This window comes from Notamacropus eugenii, chromosome 3, assembly GCF_028372415.1.
Source record: "Notamacropus eugenii isolate mMacEug1 chromosome 3, mMacEug1.pri_v2, whole genome shotgun sequence".
In the NCBI taxonomy this organism is placed as follows: domain Eukaryota; kingdom Metazoa; phylum Chordata; class Mammalia; order Diprotodontia; family Macropodidae; genus Notamacropus; species Notamacropus eugenii.
The window spans coordinates 329,025,575-329,039,129 of NC_092874.1; the positions used below are offsets into that span (position 1 = coordinate 329,025,575).

The window sequence follows — 13,555 nt, forward strand, 5'->3', positions numbered from 1 at the left end:
TGGATACAAGTCCAAAGAATGATGCTATCCCTTCTCCCATGTAGCCCAGATTCTACCAAGGGTAGAAGTGGGGGAAGACAGCAAGATGGGGGGGGGAGGGGTGTGTGTCTACACAAAATAGTTAAAGATAAGGTAGTTTGGGAGGGAGGACACTAGCAGTTAAAAAGATCAAGAGGGGCTTCATGTAGAAAGTGGTGCTTCATCTATGTCTCAAGGAAGAGCAGGGCTCCAGGAAGCAGAGGTGAAAAGGAGTACAGACCCACGAGGCAGAACAGGCATAGAGATGGAACCATATGCCTGAGGAACAGAGAAAAGTCCAGGCTGGCAATGACACAGAGGTCAAACGAGGCTGCAAAGACAGGTTTTGGGCCAGGTTGGTGGGACTTTAAAGGCTAAAAGGAAGAGTTACAATTTCTTAACTAATTTCATTTATTTATTTATTTGTTTTTGTTGTGAGAGGGGAGGGATGTCAAATTGTTAAATGCAAGAGATGTTGTAAAAGTAGCAATAATATTTGGCAGCTGACCAGATATGTGGGGTAAGGTGGAGTGAAGAATCCAGCATAATGCCAAGGTTAAAAACTTAGGGGGGTTTGGGGGTAAGAGAATGAGTCAGTTTGGTGTGTGTCTCTGAGATATCCCCGTATTGAAGCCCAGGAAAGAGTCTGAGACTGGATGGAGAGAGAAATAACCATGCACACACATGCAGGTGGGAGCCCTTTATACAGAGGTGATAAAGAAATAAGTGTACGGGAGCTGAGAAAAACTAGAGAGAGAAAAGAAGAATGCCTAGGACAAAAACCTGGAGGATTCTCTTAGTTAAAGGGCATGATGTGGATGACTAGCCAGCAGAGGACAATAAGGAATGGTCAGGCAACTAAGGGGAGAATTATAAAAGAATAATGCAACAAAAAGCCAGGAAGGAGCGAGTGTCCGGTATGATGTAGCGGTCAGTTGTGTCAAATGCAGCAAATAAGTTGAGACAGATAAAGAATGAAAAAATATCAGACTTGGCAATTAAGGGTTAAAAGAATAGTGCTTGAAAAAAATTAGGAAAGGAAGGGGGTCCTACCATATTACTTCCATGATTCAAATCCGGTCTTAATACCTAAACCAGGGAGATTCAGAACAAAGAAAGATGCCTATCCTGATGCATAGCTGATCAGCCCATAAACATTTATTAATCACTTGCTGTGTGTCAGGCACTGTGCTAAGTGCTTGGATACAAAAAGAGGCAAAAGACAGTTTCTGCCTACAGGGAACTCACACAAAACCTTAAATAAAATATCAGCAAAGAGATTATAGCAACATATCACAAAGATTACACACTATGACCATTTTGAATTTCTACCAGAAATATAAGGTTGAAAAACTATTGACATAACAGACCTATGAGTAAAATTCATGATTATATCAATAGATAGAGAAAAGTCTTTTGACAAAATACAACACCTAAAAAAAAAAAACATTAAAAAAATAGGAGCAAATGTACCTTTCTTTAGTGTGATAATCAATATCTATCTAGAACCAAAAGCCAGCATCATATATAATGGGAATAAACTAGGGGCCTTTCCAAATCAGGGGTAAAAACAAGGATGTCTACTGGTTGACTACTGGTAGACACTACTGGTACAGTGCTAGAAATGCTGGCTTTAGCAATAAGACAAGAAGAGGAAATCTAAACATCTAAGCAAAATGGAAAGAAATTTATCACTTTTTGCAGTTAATATGATGGTTAACTTAAAGAACTCTTGGAAAGGAAGCTAAAAATTGACACAATAACTTCAGCAAAACTGAAGGATCTAAAACTTACCCACATAAAGCATTAGCATTTCTATATAATACTAATGACACCCAACAGGAAGAGAGAGAAACAGAAAGTCCATTTAAAATAACTGTAGAAAGTATGAAATATTTAAGAGTATACTATCCGGATACATGTGGAAACTGTGTGAATACAACTACAAAATAAGGTTTAAGAAAATACAGACTTAAGTAATTGAAGACAAGTGAATTGTTCACAGGAAGGCTGAAGCAACATCATAAAAATGACAATACTATAAGATTTTTTTTTTAAACTTATTTAGTGCCATACCACATTATCAAAGAATTACTTAATAGAACTAGAAAAATAAGCAATAATGAAATTCATCTAGAGGAATAAGATGTCAAGAATCTCAAAGAAAATGAGAAAAAAGTGAAAATGAAAGGAATGCAGCAATAATACCAGATACCAATAATTATCAATACATCTGGTACCAGTTGAAAAGAGGCTAATCAGTAGAACAGATTACATACTAATATACAGAAGCAGATGAAACTAGTAGACTAGTATTTGTTAAACCCAAATATCCCATCTACAGTTTTAAAAACTCACTATTTGACAAAAACTGCTAGGAAAACTGCAAAGCAGTCTGGCAGAAATTACACACAGACTAACCTTGTACAGCGTATAGCAAGATGAACTTTAAATAGAAAAATGCCATCTAAAGGATGACATCAGAAAAAAATCAGAAGATCAAGAAAGAAATTACCTTTCAGATCTATGGATAGGGGAATAGTTCGTAACTAAACAGGGGATGGATAAGATAACAGAAAATAGCTGTACACGAAATTAAAGGGCTTTTTAAAAACAAAATCAGTGAAGCTAAAATTAGTCAGTAAAAACACAGCCCCTGCCATCAAAGAGCTTAAAATCTAACCTGGAAAGATAACACACAAAAAGTGGGGATTACCCATCACTGGGGAATGATGGAAAGCTCCAAAGAAGTCCAAAAGCAAAGTAGTTGTTGAGAAATGAGAAGAAAAGCTGTTCTGAGTCCCCTCCTTAAATAGTGGCCCTAGAGCCCATGGCCTTGCTCTGCAGTGTAGACAGCAGGCAGGGTCAGTCTTGCAGCATAATGAGATTTCCCAGTGATGGAGAACTCCAGAGAGGTCCTAAAGCAGAGTGCCTGGTGGGGAATGTGGAGGGGAACTGAAAGGGAAAATAGAAATGAAAACCAGTACGAGTGTGTGAAGTCAGCTTGAACCAGCTCAGGGAACCAGTTGTTAGATTTTGAGTGGGAACTTTTACACCTTGGAAACTGACAAATGCTCCAAATTAAAGTTGACTTATTGTTTTGTTGATTGTCTATATTTAAGTGATGGAGAAAGGGTTAATGTAGATTAAACAAAAAATGTTTTTTTCCATTTTTGTTCAGAGAACCTTTTTTCAGAGAATCTTTAAAAAAAATTTATCAGCACAACCCCAGAAACTGAGGGAAACAAAATCTTTGCAGCAGTTTTTTCTGATAAGGGTCTCATTTCCAAAATATAAAAGGAACTGGTTCAAATTTATACAAATAAAAATCATTCCCCATTTCATAAATGGTTAAAGAATAAGAATGGGCAATTTTCTAAGAAAGAAATTCAGGCTATCAATAACAATATGAAAAATATTCCAAATCACTAATAATGAGAATAATACAAGTTAAAGCAACTCAAAAATTCCACCTCACTCCTCAAATTGGTAAAGTTGAGCAAAAATAAAAAGAAAATGACAAATGGTTTAGGGGCTGCAGACAAGCAATGTACTATTGGTAGAGCTGTGAATTAAAACTCTGAAGTCCCAGCTAAAATCCCACATTCTAATCTAAAGGAAACTTCAATTTCTCTAAATTCTAGTACCTTCCCTCCATTGATTATTTCTTGTCTCCCCCTTTAGATTGTGAACTCTGTGAGGGCAGAGGATGTCTTTTGCCTTTCTTTGTATTCCCTAGTGCTTAGCACAATGCCTGGCACATAGTAGGCACTTTGCAAATGCTTATTGACTAATATGCAAAAAAAAAAAAAAAAGTATGCATCTCAAAAAAGTATGTCAAAGAACTTAAACCAAGGTGGGGGTACCCATTAATTAGGAAGGACTGAATAAATTAAGATATTTGAATATATTGGAAAATTAGGTGCCATAAGATTTTATTCAGATCTAATTCATTAAATTGTAATCTCTTTGAGAGCAAGAATTGTCTTTTTTTTGTATTTGTATCCCTACTACTTTAATGCCTTGCATACTTAATTAAATTTTTATTGACTCACCATAAGAAATAACAAAAGAAATAGTTTCAGAGAAACTTGTGAAGACTCATAAACTGACATAGAATGAAGAAAAGCCAGGCAATTTATACAATATTGTGAAGACAAATGACTTTGAAAGATTTAAGAACTCTGGTCAGTACTATGGCCAAACACAGGAATGATAATAAGACATGTTACCTACCTTGAGATATATGTGTGTGACACATACATACACACACACACATACATTTGGAGATAGGAGAATTTTATTTTTGCTTGACTTCATAGTTGTAACAAGTTTTCTTTTTCTCTTTTCCTCTGATGGAGTGGGGAGAGGTGGATGGAAAAGAAAGAAGGTTTTTATTAATTGAAAAAAAAGAATCATGTTAAGTCTAAGGGATCTTCTATAGGAGCTGAGACCAAGAAATTCATAGAAATCAATAAAAGGGACAGGTCAAGGGTAGGTCAGGGTTCAGAATTCCTAGAAATCTGAACATCTTTAGTTGTCTTAAAATTCCAGTTCAGAACATGGCTAAAATACTGTAGAGATATTCAAGCCCAAATATTTCATGTTATAATAAGTAAACTAATTCATAGGAAAGTTAAGCATTGTCTCCTAGTTCAAAGCTTTACTAGACCTAGAATCTAGGTTTCCCATTGAACTAAGGTCTGGTGTTCTTTTTTCATAGAAGATTAAAAGCATTTTAAAAAAAAATCTGCCATGAATTTGACCACTTAGCTAAAATTTAATTCATGTTATTAAGTAGTAATATTTTATTTTCCTTTTGGAAAGATGTAAGAATAAATCTTTCACCAAACTTAGCCCCTATCCCCTTATTCTGATATTAGCTCACAACCTACTGTTCCCTTTCTTCTACTCTCAAACCTACACAAATTTCTCTGGGGAGTTATGAAAAGTGAAGTTTGCCTGCTCTGATTACCCAAGTATCCCAGTGACTGCCTACTAACTTCAGCAAATCCTGGGTTTGAATGAGTCTGATTTCACTGCAGCCAGACATCTTACGTGGGCTTTCAGAATAATCAGTCTGCTTCCTGAGGTGGAGCACCAGGGGCCTCTGCAAGTTAGGGAAGCATTCCTTGAGGCAGATGGGAAAATGGACAAGAGAGCCATCAGTTTCTGCGGAGACCACTTTGTCCTGACCTGTGTCCCACTGGTTATTTGTACTGCATTTTTGTTTATTAGCAACTTTATGTTTCTGGCCCCCATTTTCTGAAAAGAGATCTTATGTAGTGAGGGAAGCATGTTGGTAGTAATATAGGCATTTAGGCAGGTGATAAATTGCATTTTCCGTTTAAGAAGGGGACCATGAAAAGATGTCAATCCTTCACATTGCATTTGAGCCATTAGGAAAAATCAAACAGAAGAGACTGTGCTGTCCCTGTGTTACCCAGAGGGGGAGGAAAAACCTTGAAGAATTTGTCCAGTGGGAACAAATGTGAGGAATGTTCTTCCTCATAGAATCAGGAATCTAAAATTATTTTGCCTTCCAAGGAAGAAAGCAAAACAGCTTTTCGTTAGTTTCACCCCCCTGCCCCAGTCTCCCTAGCTGATTCTCTTAACAAAACTTTTCCTCTGACAGTACTTTAGTCTTTGTGATTTTCTTTTCAAAAATATATTTCTTGATGTATTGATCACCAAGCTATTGGACATATGTCAGATCATAAAGATATAATTAGGGATAGGAGCAGAGCTATAATTTCATTGCTGTGAGTAAAGAAATTCCCTCTACCAGTTCAGACCAGCATCTTCTCCACAACTTAAGAGTAGGCTAGATCATTGAAGGGGTTAAAGTGACTTGTCCAAGCAATTCCAGTGCTGGTTCTCTACATTACTTGGTACTACCTTTTAAAGATATAATCATCTGAAAACAAGTAGAGAATATAAAGCACTGTTGTAATATGCTGTTCCACAAATCTGCTTATGCCTTGGGTCAAAAATCATATTATTTTGGATTGGATGATGTATAATCCATCATTCTAATCCAAGTTTAAATGACTCTCTTCCTTAGCCCTGACATGCCAGTAGTTGCTTTTGTATTTGAGTTTTAGGTTAAAGGAATAATTTAATCAAGAACGAAATTTTCATTCATCTTAATCATCCCCGTATATGAAAGAGTCTGCCGTCCTCAAAGAGTTGAAAATTACATGAGTTTTGCTCAAAAAATGGTCGGTGAAATGTATGACATTCCATTGGGCCAGAACTCCTAATACACAATAAGGACCCTAGGACCTAGAAACAGCAGGAAAGAAAACAAGAGGGAAAGGACTTTTTAGACTCGCTTTTGTTGGCCCCTAAAGGAAAACGTCTTGCTTGACTGTTCCAAAATAGGGTTACTGTTCCGAGATACTTTAAAGGAAAATAGCCCATAAGCACCATCTGTAACTTTAAAAGGAGACATCTGCACTCACATTCCTTGAACTTTAGTCAGCAAAGTAGTTATAAATCTTTGGTATTTTTATTGCTCATTCACACTGCTTGTCTTATTTCTAGCTTTAGAAATCAAGTTTTTCTCAAAAATATTATTGGCTGCAATCAGATCTAGGTATATCAGAAGACAGAAAGTGGGAACCCATTGTTACAGAGGCTGCATGAGTATCCCTACAATGGAAAAAATTCCAGAGACATGACCCAAATTTTCCCAAGTATAAATTTGAAAGTTATAAATATGAAAGATTTATGGGTCCATCCTCCACCTGAGATCATTATTCCTTTCCCCTCTCTACTTAGCAACCTGCTGTCTATATCCTAGTGAAAAAAAATATGTAAAGATTTCCTAAGTTCTCTCTTCAACTTGTTGTACTTTATTGCCAAATCCAGGCTTTTTCAGCTAATCAAAACAGTAAACACTTTGATTCTTTTCCCTTTAATTAGTATTTGTCTTCTTTACATGGAAATCTCAGTTGCTATCAGGTCCACCTTATCAGTGAATACTAATTCCAACTTAGTTTTTAAACTAAAAGGAAAATGTTACAACACTTAAGCTTTTGAAGGTTAAAAAGACCTTAGAATTTGGGGAGTCAAGAGATCATATGTGGCTCATAGAGTAAGAGCTGGAAGTAGTTTTAGAGGTCATCAAATCCAACCTCATAATACTGATGAGGATCCCGAGGCCTCATAAAGACCCTAGCCCATACAGTCTGTAAGTGATTTCTGTCCAGATCTTCCCAACTTCAGATCCTGTCCATTGTGTCGTGCTGCCTACCTGCTGAATCCACGCAAATTAGCTATCGGTGATCATCCATTAGGCCTTCCCTTTTCTGAAGAGGCCTTCTTGCTGGAGTATGAAATGGGGGTGGGGTGCTGTAGTTTTGAGGTGGAAGAAGTGGCAATTTGAATTTCTTAATCATTTAGTCTGGTGGGAATTTCAGGTTTTTGTTGGAGTTGGTATGTCCATGCTTGTTCGTCTTTGTCTGTTCAGTCAGCAGTCTTGGCCAGAAGTCCCACTGTCTTTCCTAAAAAACAATGAGGTCATATAGGTATACCAGCATTTCCAGGATATTCATGTCTACAACTCCTTTCTCCATCATCCACTGAAAAGTGGTGGGTACCCTGAAATGTCTTGGTACATATACTTAAAACTAGCCAAATCTGCCAGGCAGAAGAAGTATCTACTGTTTAAATCCAACTCAGGAAAAGACAGTTTAGAGTATCTTGTCCTCTTGATGTGCTATAATGATACATTTTAGTTTGATTTTTTTAGAATGTTAGTTCGTGCACATTTCTATCTTCCCATTCTGGTATACCAGCACTATAGGTAAAATATCCTTTGGAATGGTCAGGAGTTTGCAACGTAGATTCAACAGGTTACTCCTCTGTCATAGCACACATGCTCCTCATGCAATGAGATTCAAACTGTTGTAACTTGTCTTGCTTTGGCCCTTTGTTTTCCGATGGTCCTATCTTTCTGCAGTTGTGCTTCACAGCTTTCTGCCTTCAAATCTGTGCCATCAGTGAAACCTCTTGCTTTGCTTTTGTGGCCCAGACATGAGAAGATATACTGAAAGTTAAAATTGAGTTCTCCCAAGCTGTACTGACCAGGGTACCCCGTTCTCCAAAGACCTTTAGTTTTCCCAGCAACTGTCCACAAATCAAATGTTTATTTTTATGGTTATAATATTTGTGAAATTATCCTTTAGCTTAAGCCATCCTTGAAGTCCTTTGCCCAGCTGGGTCATTCTGTATCTTCTCTTGAACTGTATCATTCCTTGTTCTAACAGTCTCAAATATCATGCAATCCAACTTGTATCATACATTTAGAAGGCAGTTCCACATTGAATAATACTTGCTTAACTTATAGGACGCTATGTCAGCATTTAGCCCAGACCAGCAGCACTCATCTCAGTTTTTGCAAGCACTTCTGATAAGTGATTTCCCTTTCTTCTGTCCTCAGAGACTGCAAAAGTTTAAAAGTGGATCCCTGAATACTTTACATCAAATGATACAATCTACCTCCAATATCTTCCAGGTCTTTAGCTGTTGTTTTATGCCCAGTCCCAACCTCAACCACTTGCACAGGTCTTTCTGAATCTGAACACTATGACCAAAAAATGAACCAAAACATCTTATTTCAAAGGAAACTGCTCAGATCTCTTAGAACCAGATGACAAAGTGGAAATAGAAGAATCTGCAAGTCTTTTCTTGAAAGAAACCCCAAAATGAAAATTCCTAGGAACATCATAGCCAAAATCCAGTTTCCAAGTTAAAAAAAAATACTGTAAGGAGACAGAAAGAATGAATTCAAATACCAAAGAGCAGCAGCCACCACTATAAAGAAAGCTAAGAACTTACAATACAGTATTCCAAAAAGGCAAAGTAGATGAGTTTATAGCCATGAATAAATTACCCAGCAAAAGTGAGTATAATATTCCTTGGGGGGTGGGGAGGAGGTGAACCTTCAATGAAACAAGAGGACTTTCAAGCTGCATTCATAATAAAAGACAAGAGCTGTAGAAAAACTCTGAAATGTAAACACAGGAGTAACAAGGATGACAATGATAAAGGGCCAGGACAAACTGCTTACATTCCAAAATAGGGAGATGACGCCTGTGGCCTTACAGAACCTTGTCATCATCAAGGCTCACAGAGGAAGTGTATCTTGACAAAGCTTGGGAGTGCTTCTGTTATGGCTTGATCTTAAGAAAAGAATGGAAAGAGAGGGCAAGAGGAATATGGGGGAGGGGGAGAAAAGGAAAGAGGAAGTTAGGGGAAATTATCTCACATAATGAAGGTCCATAAGTAGACATCTATACTATTGAGAAGGGTATGGGAAGGAGAAGCTGACATATGAACCTCCCTGTCATCTGAACTGCTCAAAAGAATACACATACACGTGTTGGTTTTAGAAATGTTTCACTCAACAGGAAAAAGGGGAAGAGGGGGGCAGAGCTAAGATGGTGGAGTAGAAACACACAAATACGCTGGCTCTGAACCCACAGCCCATGAAATATCTGTAGAAAAGAGCTGCCAATAAATTCGGGAGCAGGAGAAGCCACAGAACAGCGGAGCGGACATGATTTCTGTTCCAGAGAGCCTGAAAACCTCTTGCAAAAGGTTCTTGGCGCTGCAGATGCAGAGCTGAGCCCAGCCCTGCATTGACCGCCCAGCACCGAGAGGATCAGATCCAAGCAGGCTTCAGGGACAGAATCTCCAGCAGCCGCACGGGTCCCTCCACCCACAGGTGACAAGGGTCGGTGAGAGGCTCTCTTTGGTGGGTCGAGAGGGGAGTGGGGTGCCCCCATAACTCAGGCCCCCTCGGGAGGCAGCAGCGGAGGTGGGAGCAGACCAGGGCTCCCCAAGCAGGCAGGAGCCCAGATCCATTGTTGAAGGTCTCTGCATAAATGCCCTGAGGGAACTGAGCACGTGAGGCGGCCCTGCCCCTACCCGGGCAGCTGAACTTGATCTCACACTGAATAGCAGCCCTGCACCCGCCCAAAGCCCTGAGGCTGGGAAGCAGCATTTGAGTCTTAGACCCCAAGCGCTGGCTGGGAGGATCCAGAGGCGAGGTGGGTGTGAGGAGAATATTCAGAGGTCAAGTCACTGGCTGGGAAAATGCCCAGAAAAGGGAAAAAAAACCAAGACTATAGAGGGTTACTTTCTTGGTGAACAGGTTTCTCCTCCCATCCTTTCTGATGAGGAAGAGTGGTGCTCCCTATCAGGGAAAGACACGGAAGTCAGGGCTTCTGCATCCCAGCCCACTCAATGGGCTCAGACCATGGAAAAGCTCAAAAAGGGCTCAGAAAATTTTGAAAATTATGTTAGAGGACTGGAGGAAAAACTGGAAAGAGCAATCAAAGACATGCAAGCAAAGTATGAACAACAGATCAGCACCCTGCTAAAGGAGACCCAAAAAAATGCTGAAGAAAATAACACCCTGAAAAATAGGCTAACTCAATTGGCAAAGGAGGTTCAAGAAGCCAATGAGGAGAAGAATGCTTTCAAAAGCAGAATTAGCCAAATGGAAAAGGAGATTCAAAAGCTCACTGAAGAAAATAGTTCTTTCAAAATTAGAATGGAACAGATGGAGGCTAATGACTTTATGAGAAACCAAGAAATCACAAAACAAAACCAAAAGAATGACAAAATGGAAAATAATGTGAAATATCTCATTGGAGAAACAACTGACCTGGAAAATAGATCCAGGAGAGACAATTTAAAAATTATGGGCCTACCTGAAAGCCATGATCAAAAAAAGGGCCTAGACATCATCTTTCATGAAATTATCAAGGAAAACTGCCCTAATATTCTAGAACCAGAGGGCAAAATAAATATTGAAAGAATCCACCTATCACCACCTGAAAAAGATCCAAAAAGAGAAACTCCTAGGAATATTGTGGCCAAATTCCAGAGTTCCCAGGTCAAGGAGAAAATATTGCAAGCAGCTAGAAAGAAACAATTGAAGTATTGTGGAAATACAATCAGGATAACACAAGATCTAGCAGCTTCTATATTAAGGGATCGAAGGGCATGGAATAGGATATTCCAGAAGTCAAAGGAACTAGGACTAAAACCAAGAATCACCTACCCAGCAAAACTGAGTATAATACTTCAGGGGAAAAATTGGTCTTTCAATGAAATAGAGGACTTTCAAGCATTCTTGATGAAAAGACCAGAGCTAAAAAGAAAATTTGACTTTCAAACACAAGAATGAAGAGAAGCATGAAAAGGTAAACAGCAAAGAGAAGTCATAAGGGACTTATAAAAATTGAACTGTTTACATTCCTACATGGAAAGACAATATTTGTAACTCTTGAAACTATTCAGTATCTGGGTACTGGGTGGGATTACACACACACACATGCACATGCATACACACATAGAGACAATGTGCAGAGTGAATTGAATAGGATGGGATCATATCTTAAAAAAAAAATGAAATCAAGCAGTGAGAGAGAAATATATGGGAGGAGAAAGGGAGAAATGGAATGGGGCAAATTATCTCATAAAAGAGGCAAGCAAAAGACTTTTTTAGTTTGGGGGAAAAGAGGGGAGGTGAGGGAAAAACATGAAGTTTACTCTCATCACATTCCACTAAAGGAAGGAATAAAATGCACACTCATTTTGGTATGAAAACCTATCTTACAATACAGGAAAGTGGGGGATAAGGGGATAAACAGGGTGGGGGGGACGATGAAAGGGAGGGCATGGGGAGGAGGGTACAATTTGAGGTTGACATTCACGGGGAGGGACAGGTTCAAAAGAGAGAATAGAAGTAATTGGGGGCAGGATAGGATGGAGGGAAATATAGCTACTCTTATACAACACAACTATTATGGAAGTCATTTGCAAAACTATACAGATGTGGCCTATATTGAATTGCTTGCCCTCCAAAGGGAGGGGGTGGGGAGGGAGGGAGGAAAAGAAGTTGGAACTCAAAGTTTTAGGAACAACTGTCGAGTACTGTTCTTGCCGCTAGGAAATAAGAAATACAGGTAAAGGGGTATAGAAAGTTATTTGGCCCAACAGGACAGAGGAGAGGATGGAGACAAAGGCAGAGAGGAATGATGGAGGAGAGAGCAGATTGATGAGGGGGGCAATTGGAATGCTTGGTGTTGTGGGGTGGGGAGAGGGGACAAGGGGGGAGGAAATTTGGAGCCCAAAATTCTGTGAAAATGAATGTTAAAAGCTAAATAAAAAAAGGGGGGGGGGGAAGAGGAAGAGGAATTAGAAAGTGGGTAGGTGATGGCAGGAGGTAGGAGGAATCAATCCTGAACAAAACAAACTATGTAGGAAAACAATTGTAGCTCTTTTTGAGGTGGCAAAGAATGAGAATCTGAAGGGGTGCCCATATATTGAGGAATAGTTAAACAAGTTATGATACAATAAATGTGGTGGAATACTATTGTCAGAAAACATTTATTAAGTAGCTCCTCTATCCCAGGCACTGTGCTAAGCATTGGGAGTGTGTGTGTGTTCGTCCTTCATTGCTGAAGAAGACCATGTCATCATAAGGGAGGGAGGAAGAGCCATCTGAATCCAGTGACTAGATATTCATCAGGATGACTGGAGATGACCCAGGATGATGCAATTGGGGTTAAGTGACTTGCCCAAGGTCACACAGCTAGTGAGTGTCAAGTGTCTGAGGTGACATTTGAACTCAGGTCCACTGCACCAAAGCAAAGAAGACAGTTCCTGCCCTTGAGTTCACAATCTAATAGGGGAGACCACAAGCAAACAAGTATGTACAAATAAGCTACAAACAAGATAAATAGGAAATAATTATAAGAAGTAAAGGTACTCGTGTTAAGGGATTGGAAAAGACTTATAGAAGATGGGATTTTAGTTGGAACTTAAAGGAGGTCTGGAAAGTAAATGGGAGGAGATGAGGAGGAAAAGCATTCCAGACATGGGAGACAGCCGAAGAAAATGCTTAAGCCAAGAGATGAGTCTTGTTTGTGGAACATTAAGAAGGCCAGCGTCAACAGATCTGAGTGGGAAGATGTAAGGAGATTGGAAAGGTCAGAAGAGACCAGGTGATGAAGGGCTTTGAAGGTCAAAGAAAGGATTTTGTACCTGATCCTAGAGGTAATAGGGAGCTATTGAAGCTCATTGAGGAGGAGGTGGGGTGACATGACTTTGGTGGCTGAATGGAGGATGGACTGGATTGGAGAGAGATTTGAGGCAATCAGACCCACCAAGAGGCACTAAGCAATAATCCAGGGCATGTATCAGGGTATAAGAAGTTTCAGAGGAGACAAAGGACCATATTCAAGAAATGTTGCAAGGTAAAATTGACAGGCCTTGGCAACAGATTGGATATTGTGGTTGTGAGATAAGGTTGCCAGTGTAGGGCCTGGGAGGATAGTGTTACCCTCTATTACTGAAGTAATAAGGAAGTTTGTAGGGTGGGAATGTTTAGGGGGAAAGATAATGAGTTCAGTTTTGGACATTCTTAGCTTAACAAATCCACTCAACATCCAGTTGTGGTGAACTCTTATCAGCATAACGACCAACCACAATTCTAAAGGACTAATAATGAAACATG

The 13,555-nt window shown here is 39.3% G+C and overlaps 1 protein-coding gene across 1 annotated transcript in view; it reads right to left on the reverse strand.

Moving 5' to 3' along the window:
• Positions 1 to 37: 37 nt before the first annotated feature.
• The window catches only part of AOPEP (aminopeptidase O (putative)), a 553,954-nt gene continuing 540,436 nt past the window's right edge, over positions 38 to 13,555 (reverse strand). Inside the window, exon 17 of the mRNA XM_072596916.1 lies at positions 38 to 7,526. The gene's annotated coding sequence lies outside the window, so the exon portion shown is untranslated. The remainder of the gene's footprint in view (positions 7,527 to 13,555) is intronic.